The sequence below is a fragment of the Oncorhynchus clarkii genome, chromosome 30 (genome assembly GCF_045791955.1).
Source record: "Oncorhynchus clarkii lewisi isolate Uvic-CL-2024 chromosome 30, UVic_Ocla_1.0, whole genome shotgun sequence".
Taxonomy (NCBI): domain Eukaryota; kingdom Metazoa; phylum Chordata; class Actinopteri; order Salmoniformes; family Salmonidae; genus Oncorhynchus; species Oncorhynchus clarkii.
In genome coordinates, this window is record NC_092176.1 from 35498494 (window position 1) to 35521284 (window position 22791).

The 22791-nt window shown below is 45.2% G+C and overlaps 1 pseudogene; it reads right to left on the bottom strand.

The window, feature by feature from the left end:
• Positions 1 to 8829: 8829 nt before the first annotated feature.
• LOC139389535 (F-box/WD repeat-containing protein 8-like) overlaps positions 8830 to 22791 on the bottom strand; it is a 21471-nt pseudogene continuing 7509 nt past the window's right edge.

Here is a 22791-nt window from a genome sequence, read left to right on the forward strand (position 1 = left end):
GTAAGGGGATAAAGAATATGTACATAAGGATATATGAATGAGTGATGGTACAGAGCAGCATAGGCAAGATACAGTAGATGGTATCGGGTACAGTATGTACAAATGAGATGAGTATGTAAACAAAGTGGCATAGTATAGTATAAAGTGGCTAGTGATACATGTATTACATAAGGATACCGTCGATGATATAGAGTACAGTATATACGTATGCGTATGAGATGAATAATGTAGGGTAAGTAACATTTATATAAGGTAGCATTGTTTAAAGTGGCTAGTGATATATTTACATCATTTCCCATCAATTCCCATTTATTAAAGTGGCTGGAGTTGAGTCAGTGTCAGTGTGTTGGCAGCAGCCACTCAGTGTTAGTGGTGGCTGTTTAACAGTCTGATGGCCTTGAGATAGAAGCTGTTTTTCAGTCTCTCGGTCCCAGCTTTGATGCACCTGTACTGACCTCGCCTTCTGGATGATAGCGGGGTGAACAGGCAGTGGCTCGGGTGGTTGATGTCCTTGATGATCTTTATGGCCTTCCTGTGACATCGGGTGGTGTAGGTGTCCTGGAGGGCAGGTAGTTTGCCCCCGGTGATGCGTTGTGCAGACCTCACTACCCTCTGGAGAGCCTTACGGTTGAGGGCGGTGCAGTTGCCATACCAGGCGGTGATACAGCCCGCCAGGATGCTCTCGATTGTGCATCTGTAGAAGTTTGTGAGTGCTTTTGGTGACAAGCCGAATTTCTTCAGCCTCCTGAGGTTGAAGAGGCGCTGCTGCGCCTTCTTCACGATGCTGTCTGTGTGAGTGGACCAATTCAGTTTGTCTGTGATGTGTATGCCGAGGAACTTAAAACTTGCTACCCTCTCCACTACTGTTCCATCGATGTGGATAGGGGGGTGTTCCCCTAAGCAGAAAGATTAGTTGATTGTTGTTCAATTTATGGAGCATACTGTATCAGTGTGAAGTTCAATATCTCTTTAACAAAATATAATCCCATCATGACAATGCATTTATTCTGAATTAATTTATTTTACATCATAAGTTCAATTAAACAACTCACTGTACAAAATGTGGATAGCAAAACCGATGCTTTGAATGTACATTTACACCTTTATGAGGAAACATGAGGTTCTTTAAAAATAAATACGGACTACTACCTTCACAAACAAAATTTTAAAATTAATTCAGTTTGGAAAATCAAACAGATTTCTAAAAGCTGGTTTGATTTGTGCAGACCCCATATCCTGGTTAAACCAGACTGAACAACAGTGAGCACAGCATTCAATCTTCTTATCTATCTATAGTCATTTAACGCTACCTACATGTACATACTACCTTAAACACCTCAACTAACCGGTGCCCCCGCACATCGACTCTGTACCGGTGCCCCCGCACATCGACTCTGTACCGGTGCCCCCCCGCAGATCGACTCTGTACCGGTGCCCCCCCGCATATCGACTCTGTACCGGTGCCCCCGCACATCGACTCTGTACCGGTGCCCCCCCGCACATCGACTCTGTACCGGTGCCCCCGCACATTGACTCTGTACCGGTGCCCCCGCACATTGACTCTGTACCGGTGCCCCCCCGCACATCGACTCTGTACCGGTGCCCCGGCACATCGACTCTGTACCGGTGCCCCCCCGCACATCGACTCTGTACCGGTGCCCCCGCACATCGACTCTGTACCGGTGCCCCCCCGCACATTGACTCTGTACCGGTGCGCCCGCACATCGACTCTGTACCGGTGCCCCCCCGCACATCGACTCTGTACCGGTGCCCCCGCACATTGACTCTGTACCGGTGCCCCCCCGCACATCGACTCTGTACCGGTGCCCCCGCACATCGACTCTGTACCGGTGCCCCCGCACATCGACTCTGTACCGGTGTCCCCCCGTACATCGACTCTGTACCGGTGCCACCCCGCACATTGACTCTGTACCGGTGCCCCCCCGCACATCGACTCTGTACCGGTGCCCCCGCACATCGACTCTGTACCGGTGCCCCCGCACATTGACTCTGTACCGGTGCCCCCGCACATCGACTCTGTACCGGTGCCCCCCCCGCACATCGACTCTGTACCGGTGCCCCCCCGCACATCGACTCTGTACCGGTGCCCCCGCACATCGACTCTGTACCGGTGCCCCCCCGCACATTGACTCTGTACCGGTGCCCCCGCACATCGACTCTGTACCGGTGCCCCCCAGCACATCGACTCTGTACCGGTGCCCCCGCACATTGACTCTGTACCGGTGCCCCCCCGCACATCGACTCTGTACCGGTGCCCCCGCACATCGACTCTGTACCGGTGCCCCCCCGCACATCGACTCTGTACCGGTGCCACCCCGCACATCGACTCTGTACCGGTGCCCCCCCGCACATCGACTCTGTACCGGTGCCCCCCCCGCACATCGACTCTGTACCGGTGCCCCCGCACATCGACTCTGTACCCGTGCCCCCCCGCACATTGACTCTGTACCGGTGCCCCCGCACATTGACTCTGTACCGGTGCCACCCCGCACATTGACTCTGTACCGGTGCCCCCGCACATTGACTCTGTACCGGTGCCACCCCGCACATTGACTCTGTACCGGTGCCCCCCCGCACATTGACTCTGTACCGGTGCCCCCCCGCACATTGACTCTGTACCGGTGCCCCCCCGCACATTGACTCTGTACCTCGCTGTTGTTATTTTACTGCTGCTGTTTAATTATTTGTCATTTTCATTTTTTACTTATTTCTCTTAAAACTTCTTAAAGCATTGTTGGTTGTTGGTTAAGGGCTTGTTAAGTAAGCATTTCACCTGTTCATGTGACAAATAAAATTTGATTTGGTTTTGATTAGATTTTTGATTGAACCAGGATATCAGAACAATGCAGACACACATAACATACAGTATATAGTGTCCAGAGGCGGAGCCAGTGTATAAAAGTCCTGGTTGTAGATTGTGTACGTGGGTCAGTAGGAAGGGTAAGAGCAAGACAGGATGTCATTGGGAACGGCCGATGTTGTAACAGGATGACTCTACGTAGTGAGAACTGCAGATGGGCAGAACATGGTCCTAGGAGGAAGAGTCTTCAGAGAAGTCCTAGTGGCAGATCACTTCCCTGTGTCTAATGTGGACGGAGAGAATGAGGTGAGTTAAACAACAGACACTACTCTCTGTCCCCTGTGTCGTGTGGACAGAGAGAATGAGGTGAGTTAAACAACAGACACTACTCTCTGTCCCCTGTGTCGTGTGGACAGAGAGAATGAGCCAATGCTCTCTGCATATTGTTCTCTGTAGATCAGAGTAGAGGTACGCTAAGCCCAAAGCTTATAAGTATGAGAAGTATCTTCTTGTGCAAGGATCTGTATTGGGATAGGACAGCCTGAGGAAGTACTTAGAACCGGGGTATGCCATGTTTATGAATAGCATTAGCATCAAACAGCCTTCAGGGTTTAGAGTGTTAGCGGGAGTCAGTGTTAGAGGGATGAGAGAGGGTCTGTGCGTTATCAGTCACCTGCAGTAGGCTGTGAGGTCGTCGTCTGTGATGCAGGCCCCTCGTGGAGACTTTTGTCTGGGAGGTTGGTGGTCATCAGGGAGCTAGTGTTGAACTGGACGTGTCTGACTGGGTGCCTGAAAATAGACAGGAAGGAGAAACAACAAACACCATTTTTTACAATTAAATATGTTTATATATATTTTTTTAAATATATTTTTCACACAAACCCAAACACACACAACCCAAACACACACAACCCAAACACACACAACCCAAACACACACAACCCAAACACACACAACCCAAACACACACAAACACTCACAAACCCAAACACACACAACCCAAACACACACAACCCAAACACACACAAACACTCACAAACCCAAACACACACAACCCAAACACACACAACCCAAACACACACAAACACTCACAAACCCAAACACACACAAACCCAAACACTCACAAACCCAAACAAACACAAACACTCACAAACCCAAACACACACAAACCCAAACACTCACAAACCCAAACAAACACTCACAAACACTCACAAACCCAAACACACACAAACCCAAACACTCACAAACCCAAACACACACAAACGTTTATATATATTTTTTTAAATATATTTTTCACACAAACCCAAACACACACAAACACTCACAAACCCAAACAAACACTCACAAACCCAAACACACACAAACACTCACAAACCCAAACACACACAAACCCAAACACTCACAAACCCAAACACACACAAACCCAAACACACACAAACCCAAACACACACAAACCCAAACACACACAAACCCAAACACACACAAACCCAAACACTCACAAACCCAAACACACACAAACCCAAACACTCACAAACCCAAACACACACAAACCCAAACACACACAAACCCAAACACAAACACACACAAACCCAAACACTCACAAACCCAAACACACACAAACCCAAACACACACAAACCCAAACACACACAAACCCAAACACACACAAACCCAAACACATTCACTAAAACCCAAACAAACACAAACACTCACAAACCCAAACACACACAAACCCAAACACTCACAAACCCAAACAAACACTCACAAACACTCACAAACCCAAACACTCACAAACCCAAACACTCACAAACCCAAACACACACAAACCCAAACACACACAACCCAAACACACACAACCCAAACACACACAACCCAAACACACACAAACACTCACAAACCCAAACACACACAAACCCAAACACTCACAAACCCAAACAAACACTCACAAACACTCACAAACCCAAACACACACAAACCCAAACACTCACAAACCCAAACACACACAAACCCAAACACTCACAAACCCAAACACACACAAACACTCACAAACACTCACAAACCCAAACACACACAAACCCAAACACACACAAACACTCACAAACCCAAACACACACAAACACTCACAAACCCAAACACACACAAACACTCACAAACCCAAACACACACAAACACTCACAAACCCAAACACACACAAACACTCACAAACCCAAACACACACAAACACTCACAAACCCAAACACACACAAACACTCACAAACCCAAACACACACAAACACTCACAAACCCAAACACACACAAACACTCACAAACCCAAACACACACAAACACTCACAAACCCAAACACACACAAACACAAACACACACAAACACTCACAAACCCAAACACACACAAACCCAAACAAACACAAACACTCACAAACCCAAACACACACAAACCCAAACACACACAAACACTCACAAACCCAAACACACACAAACCCAAACACACACAAACACTCACAAACCCAAACACACACAAACCCAAACACACACAAACCCAAACAAACACAAACACTCACAAACCCAAACACACACAAACCCAAACACACCCAAACACACACAAACCCAAACACACACAAACCCAAACACACACAAACACTCACAAACCCAAACACACACAAACCCAAACACTCACAAACCCAAACACACACAAACCCAAACACACACAAACCCAAACACACACAAACCCAAACACACACACAAACCCAAACACACACAAACCCAAACACTCACAAACCCAAACACACACAAACACAAACACTCACAAACCCAAACACACACAAACCCAAACACTCACAAACCCAAACACACACAAACCCAAACACACACAAACCCAAACACACACAAACACTCACAAACCCAAACACACACAAACCCAAACACACACAAACCCAAACACTCACAAACCCAAACACACACAAACCCAAACACACACAACCCAAACACACACAACCCAAACACACACAAACACTCACAAACCCAAACACACACAAACCCAAACACTCACAAACCCAAACAAACACAAACACTCACAAACCCAAACACACACAAACCCAAACACTCACAAACCCAAACAAACACTCACAAACACTCACAAACCCAAACACACACAAACCCAAACACTCACAAACCCAAACACACACAAACCCAAACACACACAACCCAAACACACACAACCCAAACACACACAACCCAAACACACACAAACACTCACAAACCCAAACACACACAAACCCAAACACTCACAAACCCAAACAAACACAAACACTCACAAACCCAAACACACACAAACCCAAACACTCACAAACCCAAACAAACACTCACAAACACTCACAAACCCAAACACACACAAACCCAAACACTCACAAACCCAAACACACACAAACCCAAACACACACAACCCAAACACACACAACCCAAACACACACAACCCAAACACACACAAACACTCACAAACCCAAACACACACAAACCCAAACACTCACAAACCCAAACAAACACTCACAAACACTCACAAACCCAAACACACACAAACCCAAACACTCACAAACCCAAACACACACAAACCCAAACACTCACAAACCCAAACACACACAAACACTCACAAACACTCACAAACCCAAACACACACAAACCCAAACACACACAAACACTCACAAACCCAAACACACACAAACACTCACAAACCCAAACACACACAAACACTCACAAACCCAAACACACACAAACCCAAACACACACAAACCCAAACAAACACAAACACTCACAAACCCAAACACACACAAACCCAAACACTCACAAACCCAAACACACACAAACACTCACAAACCAAAACACACACAAACCCAAACACTCACAAACCCAAACACACACAAACCCAAACACACCCAAACACACACAAACCCAAACACACACAAACCCAAACACACACAAACACTCACAAACCCAAACACACACAAACCCAAACACTCACAAACCCAAACACACACAAACCCAAACACACACAAACCCAAACACACACAAACCCAAACACACACACAAACCCAAACACACACAAACCCAAACACTCACAAACCCAAACACACACAAACACAAACACTCACAAACCCAAACACACACAAACCCAAACACTCACAAACCCAAACACACACAAACCCAAACACACACAAACCCAAACACACACAAACACTCACAAACCCAAACACACACAAACCCAAACACACACAAACCCAAACACTCACAAACCCAAACACACACAAACCCAAACACACACAACCCAAACACACACAACCCAAACACACACAAACACTCACAAACCCAAACACACACAAACCCAAACACTCACAAACCCAAACAAACACAAACACTCACAAACCCAAACACACACAAACCCAAACACTCACAAACACTCACAAACCCAAACACACACAAACCCAAACACTCACAAACCCAAACACACACAAACCCAAACACACACAACCCAAACACACACAACCCAAACACACACAACCCAAACACACACAAACACTCACAAACCCAAACACACACAAACCCAAACACTCACAAACCCAAACAAACACAAACACTCACAAACCCAAACACACACAAACCCAAACACTCACAAACCCAAACAAACACTCACAAACACTCACAAACCCAAACACACACAAACCCAAACACTCACAAACCCAAACACACACAAACCCAAACACACACAACCCAAACACACACAACCCAAACACACACAACCCAAACACACACAAACACTCACAAACCCAAACACACACAAACCCAAACACTCACAAACCCAAACAAACACTCACAAACACTCACAAACCCAAACACACACAAACCCAAACACTCACAAACCCAAACACACACAAACCCAAACACTCACAAACCCAAACACACACAAACACTCACAAACACTCACAAACCCAAACACACACAAACCCAAACACACACAAACACTCACAAACCCAAACACACACAAACACTCACAAACCCAAACACACACAAACACTCACAAACCCAAACACACACAAACACTCACAAACCCAAACACACACAAACACTCACAAACCCAAACACACACAAACACTCACAAACCCAAACACACACAAACACTCACAAACCCAAACACACACAAACACTCACAAACCCAAACACACACAAACACTCACAAACCCAAACACACACAAACACAAACACACACAAACACTCACAAACCCAAACACACACAAACCCAAACAAACACAAACACTCACAAACCCAAACACACACAAACCCAAACACACACAAACACTCACAAACCCAAACACACACAAACCCAAACACACACAAACACTCACAAACCCAAACACACACAAACCCAAACACACACAAACCCAAACAAACACAAACACTCACAAACCCAAACACACACAAACCCAAACACTCACAAACCCAAACACACACAAACACTCACAAACCAAAACACACACAAACCCAAACACTCACAAACCCAAACACACACAAACCCAAACACACCCAAACACACACAAACCCAAACACACACAAACCCAAACACACACAAACACTCACAAACCCAAACACACACAAACCCAAACACTCACAAACCCAAACACACACAAACCCAAACACACACAAACCCAAACACACACAAACCCAAACACACACACAAACCCAAACACACACAAACCCAAACACTCACAAACCCAAACACACACAAACACAAACACACACAAACCCAAACACACACAAACCCAAACACTCACAAACCCAAACACACACAAACCCAAACACACACAAACCCAAACACACACAAACCCAAACACACACAAACCCAAACACACACAAACCCAAACACATTCACTAAGGAGCTGAGAATTGATCAATCAATACTGATGCACCTGTTGGTTTGCTGCCAATGTCAGCCTGATAGGTCAATGTTGCATATTGCTGAATATTTTTTAAATGCGTATAAGTGACAGGAACTGCAAGACACATAAATGAGGATATGAATAAGTGCAGAACAGCACATGTCAGTACTCTACCTGCCTTTAGTGATACAAACAAATATATGTATCAACAGATGCACACTAAACAACCAAGAGAAAGAACTCTCTTGTCCCACCTTCCACAGGTTGGCTCCCACCCTCATCTCCCAGAAGCAGACCAATCCCTCGCCTCCGCCGCTCACAATCTTCCAATCGTCTGCCTGCACGGAGGTCACGCCCATGTGGTGGGCGTACAGTGATGTCACAGAGGAGCCGGTGCGCAGGTAAAACACGCTCACCCTGAAACGGAACACACAGAGAGGAAGTTGTAATTTCATATTTACTAGATTACCAGAGCAACAGTGGTGTCTCAAAACAATTAATTACAGAGGGAACTAACAGAGAAGCAGTGAGACATGATCAGAGAAGATACACACCAACAAAGACAGGTAAAAACAGCAAGAGCAGGTGGCATTGAGAGGTTTTCATCTGCTTCTGCCCTCATATAAACCAAAATGTCATTACTATAGCCACCAATAACACAAATTCACTCAAAGCTACAGGTATTTTAGGTGTTCTGAACTGATTAAACATGATCTCTGTCCCAAATCCCACCCTATTCCCTATATAGTGCACTTCTTTTCACCGGGGCTCTGGTCAAAAGAAGTGCACTATATAGGGAATAGAGTGCCATTTTGGGCCGCGTTATGGCAGTGCTGTAGCATTAATAAAACTAAGAGGAAGATTCTTGGGTCTGGTTTGACGAGCCACACATGCCCCATGGACCTCAGCTCCATCTGTTCATCACCGCTTCAGTTTATTGGGTCCCCAGCAACAGCCAGAGGATGAGTCCATGCTAAAAGCTTTCCAAAAGTTCATACACCAAATCTAATTTATTTGGGGGTGAACAGATTAAATTTCCGCTTCAAGAAATTAAACGAATCAGGGTTGCATAGCTAAATGGGCATTAGTATTGTAACTAAGACGTATGGTGAGACATGTGTGTGTCCCAACAGGCACCATATTCCCTACCTAGTACACTACTTTTGTCCAGAGCCCTATGGGCCCTGGTCAAAAGTAGTGCACTATATAGGGAATAAGGTGCAATTTAAAATGCATCCATGGTCGTGGCTGCTGAGTGGTGTTGTTTCAGAGGATTAAAAGTTACTGTCTGGCAGTCTGTTTGAACTGTGCCCCTGTCTTCCCTAAGCTGCCAGTGAACACACTACTACACATTCATCATTCCCATTCTTGTTTTCTACTAGAAAACACAGCAAAGTGAGTGTGAGCCTGCACACACCAGATTGGGATTACATCATCGTACCGTGGACACTCAAATACTGGAACATGTTATGTTAACAGTTGAGGTCAATAAAGGTATGTTGAAAACTAGACTAACTATTTGATGTTTTAACACATAGTGCAGAGTCACGGACTGCCATGAAACAGAAAGCCTACTAGAGGAGACATTGCAGACAGGCTATTTTTCTACTGGCACAGGACCACTGGGCACGACCTTGGCTCTCTCTCCCTCTCCCCATCTGTGGCCTGGGCAGTTATGAGCAGGCAGTATTCCAGACAGCCCCGGTCTAATCAGGACCCTCATTTGCTCCCTGGAAACCCCAGAAAAAGAGTGAGAGAGCAATCAATTTGGAGAGGAGGAGGAGAGGAGGAAGATGTGCATTAGACCCTGGCCCTTGGCCACCTTAATGGACAGCCAGAACAGACTCCAGCCCCTAGACCCCCACAGCCAGATCAGACTCCAGCCCCCTAGCCCCACACAGCCAGAACAGACTCCAGCCCCCAGCCCCCCACAGCCAGAACAGACTCCAGCCCCCCACAGCCAGAACAGACTCCAGCCCCCCACAACCAGAACAGACTCCAGCCCCCCACAGCCAGAACAGACTCCAGCCCCTAGCCCCCCACAGCCAGAACAGACTCCAGCCCCTAGACCCCACACAGCCAGAACAGACTCCAGCCCCTAGACCCCACACAGCCAGAACAGACTCCAGCCCCTAGACCCCCACAGCCAGAACAGATTCCAGCCCCCCACAGCCAGAACAGACTCCAGCCCCTAGCCCCCCACAGCCAGAACAGACTCCAGCCGCTAGCCCCCCACAGCCAGAACAGACTCCAGCCCCTAGACCCCACACAGCCAGAACAGACTCCAGCCCCTAGACCCCACACAGCCAGAACAGACTCCAGCCCCCTAGCCCCACACAGCCAGAACAGACTCCAGCCCCTAGACCCCCACAGCCAGAACAGATTCCAGCCCCCCACAGCCAGAACAGACTCCAGCCCCTAGCCCCCCACAGCCAGAACAGACTCCAGCCCCTAGCCCCCCACAGCCAGAACAGACTCCAGCCCCTAGACCCCACACAGCCAGAACAGACTCCAGCCCCTAGACCCCACACAGCCAGAACAGACTCCAGCCCCCTAGCCCCACACAGCCAGAACAGACTCCAGCCCCTAGACCCCCACAGCCAGAACAGATTCCAGCCCCCCACAGCCAGAACAGACTCCAGCCCCCCACAGCCAGAACAGACTCCAGCCCCTAGACCCCACACAGCCAGAACAGACTCCAGCCCCCTAGCCCCACACAGCCAGAACAGACTCCAGCCCCTAGCCCCCCACAGCCAGAACAGACTCCAGCCCCTAGACCCCACACAGCCAGAACAGACTCCAGCCCCTAGACCCCACACAGCCAGAACAAACTCCAGCCCCCTAGCCCCACACAGCCAGAACAGACTCCAGCCCCTAGACCCCCACAGCCAGAACAGATTCCAGCCCCCCACAGCCAGAACAGACTCCAGCCCCTAGCCCCCCACAGCCAGAACAGACTCCAGCCCCTAGCCCCCCACAGCCAGAACAGACTCCAGCCCCTAGATCCCACACAGCCAGAACAGACTCCAGCCCCTAGACCCCACACAGCCAGAACAGACTCCAGCCCCCTAGCCCCACACAGCCAGAACAGACTCCAGCCCCTAGACCCCCACAGCCAGAACAGGTTCCAGCCCCCCACAGCCAGAACAGACTCCAGCCCCCCACAGCCAGAACAGACTCCAGCCCCTAGACCCCACACAGCCAGAACAGACTCCAGCCCCCTAGCCACACACAGCCAGAACAGATTACATACAACACTAGACCCCCACAGAGACTGACTACATACAAGACTACTACATCAGAGAGACTGACTACATACCAGCCCTACAATATCAGAGACTGACTACATACAAGACAATTGTATCAGAGACTGACTACATACAAGACTACTATATCAGAGAGACGGAGTACATACAAGACTACTACATCACAGACTGACTACATACAATATTACTATATCAGAGAGACTGACTACATACAAGACTACAATATCAGAGACTGACTACATACAATACTACTACATCAGAGAGACTGAGTACATACAAGACTACTACATCACAGACTGACTACATACAATACTACTATATCAGAGACTGACTACATACAAGAGTACTATATCAGAGAGACTGATTACATACAAGACTACTACATCAGAGACTGAGTACATACAAGACTACTATATCAGAGACTGACTACATACAACACTACTACATCAGAGAGACTGATTACATACAAGACTACTATATCAGAGACTGACTACATACAAGACTACATAAGGCGGAGGGACAAAGTTAAGTATTCTACTTTGGCTGTTGTTGCAGGTGAGCTGGGGGTCCCACCTTTAAAAGACTGGCTATGCACAACGAGACATAGAGTTGTCTGGGCTTTGTCTGCATTAGTCTGTCTATTTATTGCCTGATGAATTTGGTAGGAAAGTCATGGCAGGAGTTTGATTGGTAAGGATTTTGCCCAATTATTTTTCCTTTATTTTACCTGCCAACTCCTGCACCGCTGTCAGGGACAAGTGCAGATGAAAATGGCTCGTTTTCTGTCTTTCTTTCCCCTATTCTGAGAGCCAGGTTGCAGATACAGTGTGCGCGTGTGTGTGTGTTTTAGCGGCTGAATGGCGAGGCCACAGGACAGCAGTGTGTGAAGGCTGCCAGCATCTGCCTCCCGTTGTCTCCCTCACAAATACCCCCAGGCTATAACACTCTGCTGATCCACATAGCTCCCTCTTATAAAATCTATTTGATTTTTGGCCTGATTTCATTTAGGTTTTCTCTCTTTAGTTTTTCCAGGTTTCCGTTTTCTCAGGTTTTCGGCTCTCAAAATCAGATTTTTTATTTATTATTATAGAAAAACAACTATATTGGTTGTTAAGTCCACAGCAATGCTTAAAACACACCAGGACAGCACTTTTGAGGTCTAGGATTTGTGGGTGTAGTTATCCTTAAAATTCCAGCAAGAAGCAGTTGTTTAGCTGTGTTTTTTGTAGCACGTGTGATGGTAGAGTTTGCAAAATAACTACCCACTGGATTGATGCAAATAATCATGATATCATTCTGCCAGGTAAGCATAGACTACTTTGTAGACTACTTTCAATACATTTAGTTGATTTTCTACATATCTCTCTCACTCTCTCTCGGCAACCTGAGAGAGAGAGAGAGAGGTGCGAAGAAAATTGCTTTTCTTTTTCCAAACACCTGAGCCTCCCTCCTGCAAGTATGCTGTTTGTACCTCCATATTTCAATGTTCCTAATCAGTTGTGATTGTGTGTTGAGGAATATTGTGTTGTGATAAACAGGTTTGTTTCTGACTAGAGCCCAGCGGGTGTACCCAAGGGAGCCACTGGATCTAATCTGGTACTACTGTGGTGCTCAAATCTGACAGGCAAAATAAGGTGTCAGTGTGTGTGTGTGTGTGTGTGTGTGTGTGTGTGTGTGTGTGTGTGTGTGTGTGTGTGTGTGTGTGTGTGTGTGTGCGTGTGTGTGCACTCAGCAGGTGCAATGACACATTGGGTCCCATACCTCCTGTCTTTGTTTCCTCACACCATCAGGTGAGGGGGGCTGTCTCTTAGGTGGACACAGGAACAGTCTCCTGCTGAGTTTCCCAGAGACACCTCAGACTGGCCTCTCTATAGACTGTATATCTGGATCTGTACACAATACTACACAGAGAGTTAGACTCCTTCACTGGCTACTAAAATTATTCTGCACCTGAATATAAACAGAGGTAACACATAGAAACAGAGTTATTTGGCAATGGATACTGTTGCTACAGACACTGCAGCATGAGTTAGATAACACCTGGATTTGAGCAGATTGAGCAGAGTGTAAAACGTCCTCATGGTGTACTCTACATCTAGCAGCAGCATGAGACATGAAGCAGTGAAGACAGACGTTGATCCTCACAACTTTCTTCTCTCACACACACCGTCTCTGTCTGTCTGAGCTCCGAGACTCAACACAACACTTTCCATTGCCTACGCTTTTACACAGGAATTCATCTCTGTGCTGTTAAAAAGCAGGCAGCAGACCATGCTTTGTAACTGACATGAAGGGACATTAACATAATCTAAATTAAATTAAATGGTTGTCAGTAATTATAAACACTACATTTTCTTGGCAAAAAGGGCTATGAATACAGTATTGTAAAGCTTAAATAAGAAAAAGGTTTGAACATGATAGGAAGGACATTGACCCACAAGCATATTAATATTAATTCAAAGAGAATGATTAATTGTGTTCCCTCCAGCTCCATAACAAAAGCCTTTTAAAATGTTATTTAAATGATGTAATCTGGCTGTGTTATAATTGGTCAATTAGTGGCTGGAGCGGTTCTCTTTTCAAAACAACACTAAACAAACTAGCCAACCTTCAGACAGAATGGGGAATGATAGATAAAGACATTAAACAAAGGATGAGAGAAAAGAGAAGAGGGGGGGGAGAAGAGAGAGAGAGTGTGTAGGAGAGAGCGAGAGAGAGAGTGTGTGTAGGAGAGAGAGCGAGAGAGAGAGGAGAGGGAGCAAGCAGCATGATGTAAGGCTTGAGAAGATGCCAATTGTTTTGTGTCTCCTATTTGGGCCAGGCAGCCTTAATGTGAGCTAGCTCCAAGCGGAGCAAGCCAAAATCACACACAGGACATACACAGGACACACTCTCACACACACACAAACCCACACACAGGACTTTGAAATGACAGCTTGATGGGATTCGGGAAGGGGACTAGGAGGAAAGGAGAGGGGGAAGGAGAAGAGAGGGGAGAGGGAAGGAGAGGAAAGGGAAGGAGGGGAGAGGGAAGGAGGGGAGAGAAGGAAGGAGAGGGAGAGGGAAGGGGGAATGAGAGGAAAGAGAGAAGGAGAGGGGAGCGGGGAGGAGAGGAGAGAGAAGGGGAGGAGAGAGAGAGCAGAGGGGGGATGAGAGGAGAGAGAGAGAGCAGAGGGAAGGAGGGAGAGGACAGGAGATGGAAAGAGAGGAGAGTGGAGAGGAGAGAGAAGAAGGAAGGAGAGGAGAGAGGGGAGATGAGAGAGAAGGAGAGGGGAGAGGGAAGGAAAGGGAAGGAGACAGGAGTGGATGAGAGGGGGCTGTCTGCTTGTCTTTTTTTCGATGAATCATCTCAGTTTTGGGGGAGGGGATTTGATTAAAAAGCAGCCCAAACCAGCTATTATGTGGAGAAGCTGTCAGCGAAAGGGAGTATAGAGGCAGTTTGACGCTAATATGTAAACAGTTTAGGGAGCACCTCAGCATGCTTTGATGAAAGGCCTCATGGCTTTGGCTACAGCAGAGTCATCGTGCTGCTGGATTCCTGGAGGGATAGTTAGAACAAAAATAAAATGATCTATAATTTGTCCTAAATCACTCCCTTCACGAGTTCCTTTGTTAAGTTAATGAAGATGAATGTCCCTAAATGATTGTCAAATTATGCAGTCAGTTGAGTTCATGTTGCATTGTTTTTACACTGACTTTCAGATGTCAGGTAGGTTAATGCATTTAAAAACAAGTAGAACTAACTTATAGATCCAATGTGAACAAACATTGGCATGAATACAGTATATCAAGCTCACAGAGTTTGAAGACACACATTCAAAGCAACTGTCAGAAGTTAATCAAGACCATTGATGCTAAACGACGAAAGCATCCTAATGGAACATGCCACAGTTTTCACTGATGGATGTGTTGTCATGGATGTGTTGTCATGGATGTGTTGTGTGTAACCTATAGAGGTGGCGGGTAACAGGGTAACAGGAGCACTGAGCAGATAGACCCCCAAGTCCACTGGCTCGGGAGGGGAGAGAGGGAAGGGAGGAATTGGGCTGGTGAAGGGAAGGAGGGTGCAGGTCCAGAGGAGAGGGAGACTGACTGTTCAGCTGACTCTGGCTGACTCTCACAGACACCAGACAGACAGGCCAATAGACAAAGACATGAATAAGACAGACAAATACATGGGCGGGCGGGCGGGCGGGCGGGCGGGCGGACGGACGGACGGACGGACAGACAGACAGACAGACAGACAGACAGACAGACAGACAGACAGACAGAGAGAGAGAGAGAGAGAGAGAGAGAGAGAGAGAGAGAGAGACAGACAGACAGACAGACAGGACAGACAGACAGACAGACAGACAGACAGACAGACAGACAGACAGACAGACAGACAGACAGACAGACAGACAGACAGACAGACAGACAGACAGACAGACAGACAGACAGACAGACAGACAGACAGACAGACAGACAGACAGACAGACAGACAGACAGACAGACAGACAGACAGAGAGAGAGAGAGAGAGAGAGAGAGAGAGAGAGAGAGAGAGAGAGAGAGAGAGAGAGAGAGAGAGAGAGAGAGAGAGACAGGATCATTACAAAGACCATTCATATCATAATACCTCTAAAATATGTAGCTGGAAAAGCAACAAGTCCTAGTGATGACTCAACTCCTCGGTGTGAAGAGAAAACGTCTGGATGCCACCTCCATTCTTTTCACAGCTTTTAATTAGGCATATGTCTTCTCATGAAATAACACATAACACATTCTGCCTCAGAGTGTGTTGGCAATTCTTACTTCCCACTTTGCAGAAGGAACATGCTGTCAGAAACACTATGAAACCGATAGACTTGTTAAAGCCGATAAAAAGCTGTAATTCTTCAGTTTAATTAGTGAAGCGAAAATGTGCTAATCATGAATTGGCATAATTTAGAGAAGATGAGCTAGCTAGGTTTATAGTGGAGAGATGAAACGAACGAAAACTCAATGCTCGATTTAATTCATGATCAATACCATATCAAATATTATCCAATCAGTAGTGTTGTTTTAGAATAATTAATATGGAAAAAAGAGGCCTAAGCGGCAGTATTTTGGACAGGACGTGAGACATCAACATGTATGCCTAGTCAGGTTGAAGACCTGTGGAGCTGATAGGCTACAGTGGCAGGAAAAAGTATGTGAAACCTTTGGAATTACCTGGATATCTGCAGAAATTGGTCATTAAATTTTATCTGATCTTCATATAAGTCACAACAATAGATAAACATAGTGTGCTTAAACTAATAACACACAAATTGTTGTATTTGTCTTGTCTATATTGAATACATCATTTAAACATTCACAGTGTAGGTTGGAAAAAATATGTGAACCCCTAGGCTAATGACTTCTCCAAAAGCTAATTGGAGTCAGCTAACCTGGAATCCAATCACTTAGACGAGATTGGAGATGTTGGTTAGAGCTCCCTTGCCCTCTAAAAAACATTCACAAAATATGACTTTGCTATTCACAAGAAGCATTGCCTGATGTTAACCATACCTCGAAAAAAAAGAGATCACAGAAGACCTAAGATTAAGAATTGTTGACTTGCATTTAAGCTAGAAAGGGTTACAAAAGTATTTCTAAAAGCCTTGATGTTTATCAGTCCCAGTAAGACAAATTGTCTATAATTGGAGAAAGTTCAGCACTGTTGCTACTCTCCCTAGGAGTGGCTGTCCTGCAAAGATGACTGCAAGAGCACAGCACAGAATGCTCAATGAGGTTAAGAAGAATTATAGAGTGTCAGCTAAAGACTTACAGAAATCTCTGGAACATGCAAACATCTTTTAGATACGTAAAACACTAAATAAGAATGTTGTTCATGAGGGGACACCACGGAAGAAGCTATTGCTGTCCAACAAAAAACAGTGCTGCACGTCTGAAGTTTGCAAAAGTGCACCTGGATGTTCCACAGCGCTACTGTCATAATATTCTGTGGACAGATGAAACTACAGTTGAGTTGTTTGGAAATAACACACAACACTTTGTGTGGAGAAAAAGGCACAGCACACCAACATCAAAACCTCATCCCAACTGTAAAGTATGGTGGAGTGAGCATCATGGTTTGGGGATGCTTTGCTGCCTCCAGCCCTGGACAGCTTGCTATCATCGGTGGAAAAAATTAATTCCCAAGTTTATCAAGACATTTTGCAGGAGAATGTTACGCTATCTGTCCGCCAAATGAAGCTCAACAGAAGTTGGGTGATGCAACAGGACAATGACCCAAAACACAGAAGTAAATTAACAACAGAATGGCTTCAACAGAAGAAAATACACCTTTCTGGAGTGGCCCAACCTGATCGAGATGCTGTGGCATGACCTCAAGAGAGCGGTTCACACCAGACATCCCAAGAATATTGCTGAACTGAAACAGTTTTGTAAAGATGAATGGTCCAAAATTCCTCCTGACCGTTGTGCAGGTCTGATCCACAACTACAGAAAACGTTGAGGTTATTGCTGCCAAAGGAGGGTCAACCAGTTATTAAATCCAAGGGTTCACATACTTTTTCCAACCTGCACTGTGAATGTTTACATGGTGTGTTCAATAAAGACATTAAAACATATAATTGTTTGTGTGCTATTAGTTTAAGCAGACTGTTTGTCTACTGTTGTGACCTAGATGAAGATCAGATCACATTTTATGACCAATTTATGCAGAAATCCAGGTATTTCCAAAGGGTTCACATACTTTTTCTTGCCATTGTATATGACATCTCTCTTGATTTTACACGATTTTTAAAAAATCCTTTAGCTGTAACCTTGAGAGGAAGCACTGCAGCAAAGTTATCCCTCAAACTTTCTCCTAGGCCCAATATGTGGCGCTTTAGTGATAATATAACATCATCAGGAATGAGAACATTGTAATGATGTCAGTGGGATAGCTCTGCCAAAGAAATGTCTAACCAGCAGAGAGAGGCTCCATTTAGGTCCGGTCCCTAGTCACTCGACTAATTACTTAAGGACCAGCATCTGTGCCTATCAAAACATTCAACATTTAGAGAGAGACAGACTAAGGTGTTTAACAAAGTGGGTTTTTCAAACAGGGTTTTTGTCACAAAACTACATCTTGCAAATATTTATCTTGAAATACACTGAAATGCATGACACCGATTTACAACTACAGCCCAAATTGGATCCTCAAATTGGAGCTCAGGTGCATCCTGTTTCCATTGACCATCCTAGAGATGTGTCCACAATTGGCATTCCACCGGTGGTAAATTCAATTGAGTTCACATGATTTGGAAAAGCACATACCTGTCTATATAAGGTCCCACAGTGCATGTTAGAGCAAAAACCAAGCCATAAGGTCGAAGGAATTGTCCTCAGAGCTCCGAGACATTATTGTGTCAAGGCACAGATCTGGGGAAGGACCACCGCAAAATGTTTGCTGCCTTGAAGGTACCCAAGAACACAGTGGCCTCCATCATTCTTAAATGGAAGACGTTTGGAACCACCATCGCCAAACTGAGAAATCGGGGGGTGACCAAGAACCTAATGGTCACTCTGACAGAGCTCCAGAGTTCCTCTGTGGAGATGGGAGGACAATCCAGAAGGACAACCATCTCTGCAGCAATCCACCAATCAGGCATTTATGGTCTTTGGCCTGAATGCCAAGTGTCTAGAGGAAACCAGGCAGGAACTGAGAGACTAGTCAGGATCGAGGGAAAGGTGAACAGAGAGATCCTTGATTAAAATGTGCTCCAGAGCGGTCCGGACGTCAGACTGGGGTGAAGGTTCACCTTCCTACAGGTAAACAACCCTAAGCACACAGCCAAGACAACGCAGGAGTGCCTTCGGGACAAGTCTCTAAGCCTGGACTTGAACCTGATGGAACATCTCTGGAGAGACCTGAAAATAGCTGTGCAGCGACGCTCTGGTTCTGAATACTTATATAAATATGATATTTCAGTTTAAAACATTTTTTAATTAGCAAACATTTTTAAAAACCTGTTTTTGCTTTGTCGTTATGGGGTATTGTGTATAGACTGACGAGGGGGGGGGGGGGGGGACTATTTAATACATTTTAGAATAAGGCTGTAACGTAACAAAATGTGGAAAAAGTGAAGGGATCTGAATACTTTCCGAATGCACTGTACAGTATAATATTCTACAAATTAATTTTAGGCAACAAAAAAAGCTGTAGCAAACATTGTCGTGGAAATATTTGGTCAATCATATTTTACAAATGCCGGAGCATGTGAGTTCAAATAGACTTCTAATTACTTCATCATAAAAGCCGAGCTGGTTCATGAATACAACTCCTTCCAATCTTGGCACACACGTGTTATTTGTCCTCATTACGTCATACTCATAGTAACTCCTTTTAATGGCTCATCACCTCTGGCATTTAGCCACCGTTATCATATTGCCTTCATATTAGGACATGGAACCTGTAGAGCCACAGAAATAGTTTAATGCATGTAGGACCATAGCAACAGACCATGGCACTCTACAGGAATGACCAATACATATTTATGCTGCAGTAGTTTATGTGTCGGGGGGCTAGGGTCAGTTTGTTATATCTGGAGTACTTCTCCTGTCCTATTCAGTGTCCTGTGTGAATTTAAGTGTGCTCTCTCTAATTCTCTTTTTCTCTCTTTCGGAGGACCTGAGCCCTAGGACCATGCCTCAGGACTACCTGACATGATGACTCCTTGCTGTCCCCAGTCCACCTGGTCGTGCTGCTGCTCCAGTTTCAACTGTTCTGCCTTATTATTATTCGACCATGCTGGTCATTTATGAACATTTGAACATCTTGGTCATGTTCTGTTATAATCTCCACCCGGCACAACCAGAAAAGGACTGGCCACCCCACATAGCCTGGTTCCTTTCTAGGTTTCTTCCTAGGTTTTGGCCTTTCTAGGGAGTTTTTCCTAGCCACCGTGCTTCTACACCTGCATTGCTTGCTGTTTGGGGTTTTAGGCTGGGTTTCTGTACAGCACTTTGAGATATCAGCTGATGTACGAAGGGCTATATAAATACATTTGATTTGATTTGACATGTCATCTTGCTAACTCTTCTGAAAGGGACAGCCCTGTTCTGGAAAAGATCCAAGAGGTGTAACCATAGATGGCCATAACAATTACAAGAATAACCGACAGGTGCATATCTAATGGTGTCCAATGATCTAGAGCACATACAGAGTACTAGTTTTGCTGACACCTTCTGAAATAAATAATTGCCACATATGTACTGGAAAATTCACTATAACATACACAACATTGTTTCCCATTCTTTAATAACAGACTCATTAACACAAACACACAATGGGCTACAGCTCACTTCACAGCTGTGGGGAACTCAACGTATTGTAGTACTGTGTGTGGAGTGCTCTGTACGCAGCATTGTACCTTCACTGTTGCGTTTTGCTCGAAGAAAAAGCTTCATAAACTCAGTCTCCTGTAATTAGCAGAGGGCTAAATGAAGGTACTAGCCTCAGTTAGGAGCAGGGCCCTTAGATACACCACAATAATACGTTATATACAAATAGCAGATACTTTGGGAAATGGACTCAACATGTTTAGTGTGTGTATGTGTGCGTGTGCATGTGGATCAAGAGTAAAGAGTAAACCAAATACTACAGTAATTAGGAACAAGGCCTAGTAGGAGTGGTTCAGCTATTTCTATACCCACAATACCCAGCGACTGTCCCAGATTCCCCAGACTGGCGTGCACCTCCCTGTTGGGGTTCCAGAGACTGTTAATAGACTCAGGTGGGTATATTGCTACTGTCGTGTCTTTACTATCATTAAATGACGACTTTTAGTTTTTATCAAAGATTCTCTGTAATTATTATTACGCGATTAAACTGATTAATCATGTAACTGTAATTGACTAGGAAGTCGGGGCACCAAGGAAAATGTTCAGATTAAAAGATTGAAAATAACTTTTCAGATATTTTCATATCTGATCCATAGTCTTCTGATTAATGAATTATTTACTTTACCTCACATTAGCGTCATTCCAAACGTAGTAAATTGTTGGTTATCTGCACGAACCCAGTCTTCACTACGAGTCATCCATACATCAATTGTCTTAAATCATTTATTTATTACTAACTAAGTAATTCACAGAAAGGCATAAACAAACAAACAAAGTCAATATGGTTACAAGAAACGTGCCCTAGTGTGCTAAACCGGCATCTTGGTGGATAGAAAGGGAAGTGGGGGTCAGCTGAGAAGTCACTACAGAGTTAATAATTATAACAATTGAAATGCTAATCCTTTGCACATGAACGCTCACTCATTCGGGAACAATTGCAATCAATATATATATTTACACTCAGTGTGTCGTCTTGATCGCTGGTGAAAAGTTGTTTCTTTTGTAGAATTGTCCGTCTCTCTCCCGCTCTCACTCTGTCGTGGTTATAGTGGATAGTTCAGAGTGACATTCATTCATGTTGTTGTAGAATGGCTGTTTCGGCGGTTGTCGTTCTTCGCGTTCAATGATACCGAATTCCTAGCTGCAGACTAGTAATTAATATCAAAGACCTGTTCTTATTCTGTCGGTATCGATAGTCTAAGGGTTTAACCACGTGGCATGGTTAAAAGATTCAGCAATGGTCTACAACCTTTGTATTACCGTGATTGAGAGAAACAGGGTCTGGTGATCATTTCTCAAAGTTGGGTTTTATTCGGAATTGCAGAAAAGGGCTGTCCCAGTACTCAGACTCAGATTCGTGTATTGCTACTCAGATTCAGACTCAGATTAGTGTATTGCTACTCAGACTCAAACTCAGATGGGTGTTTTGCTACT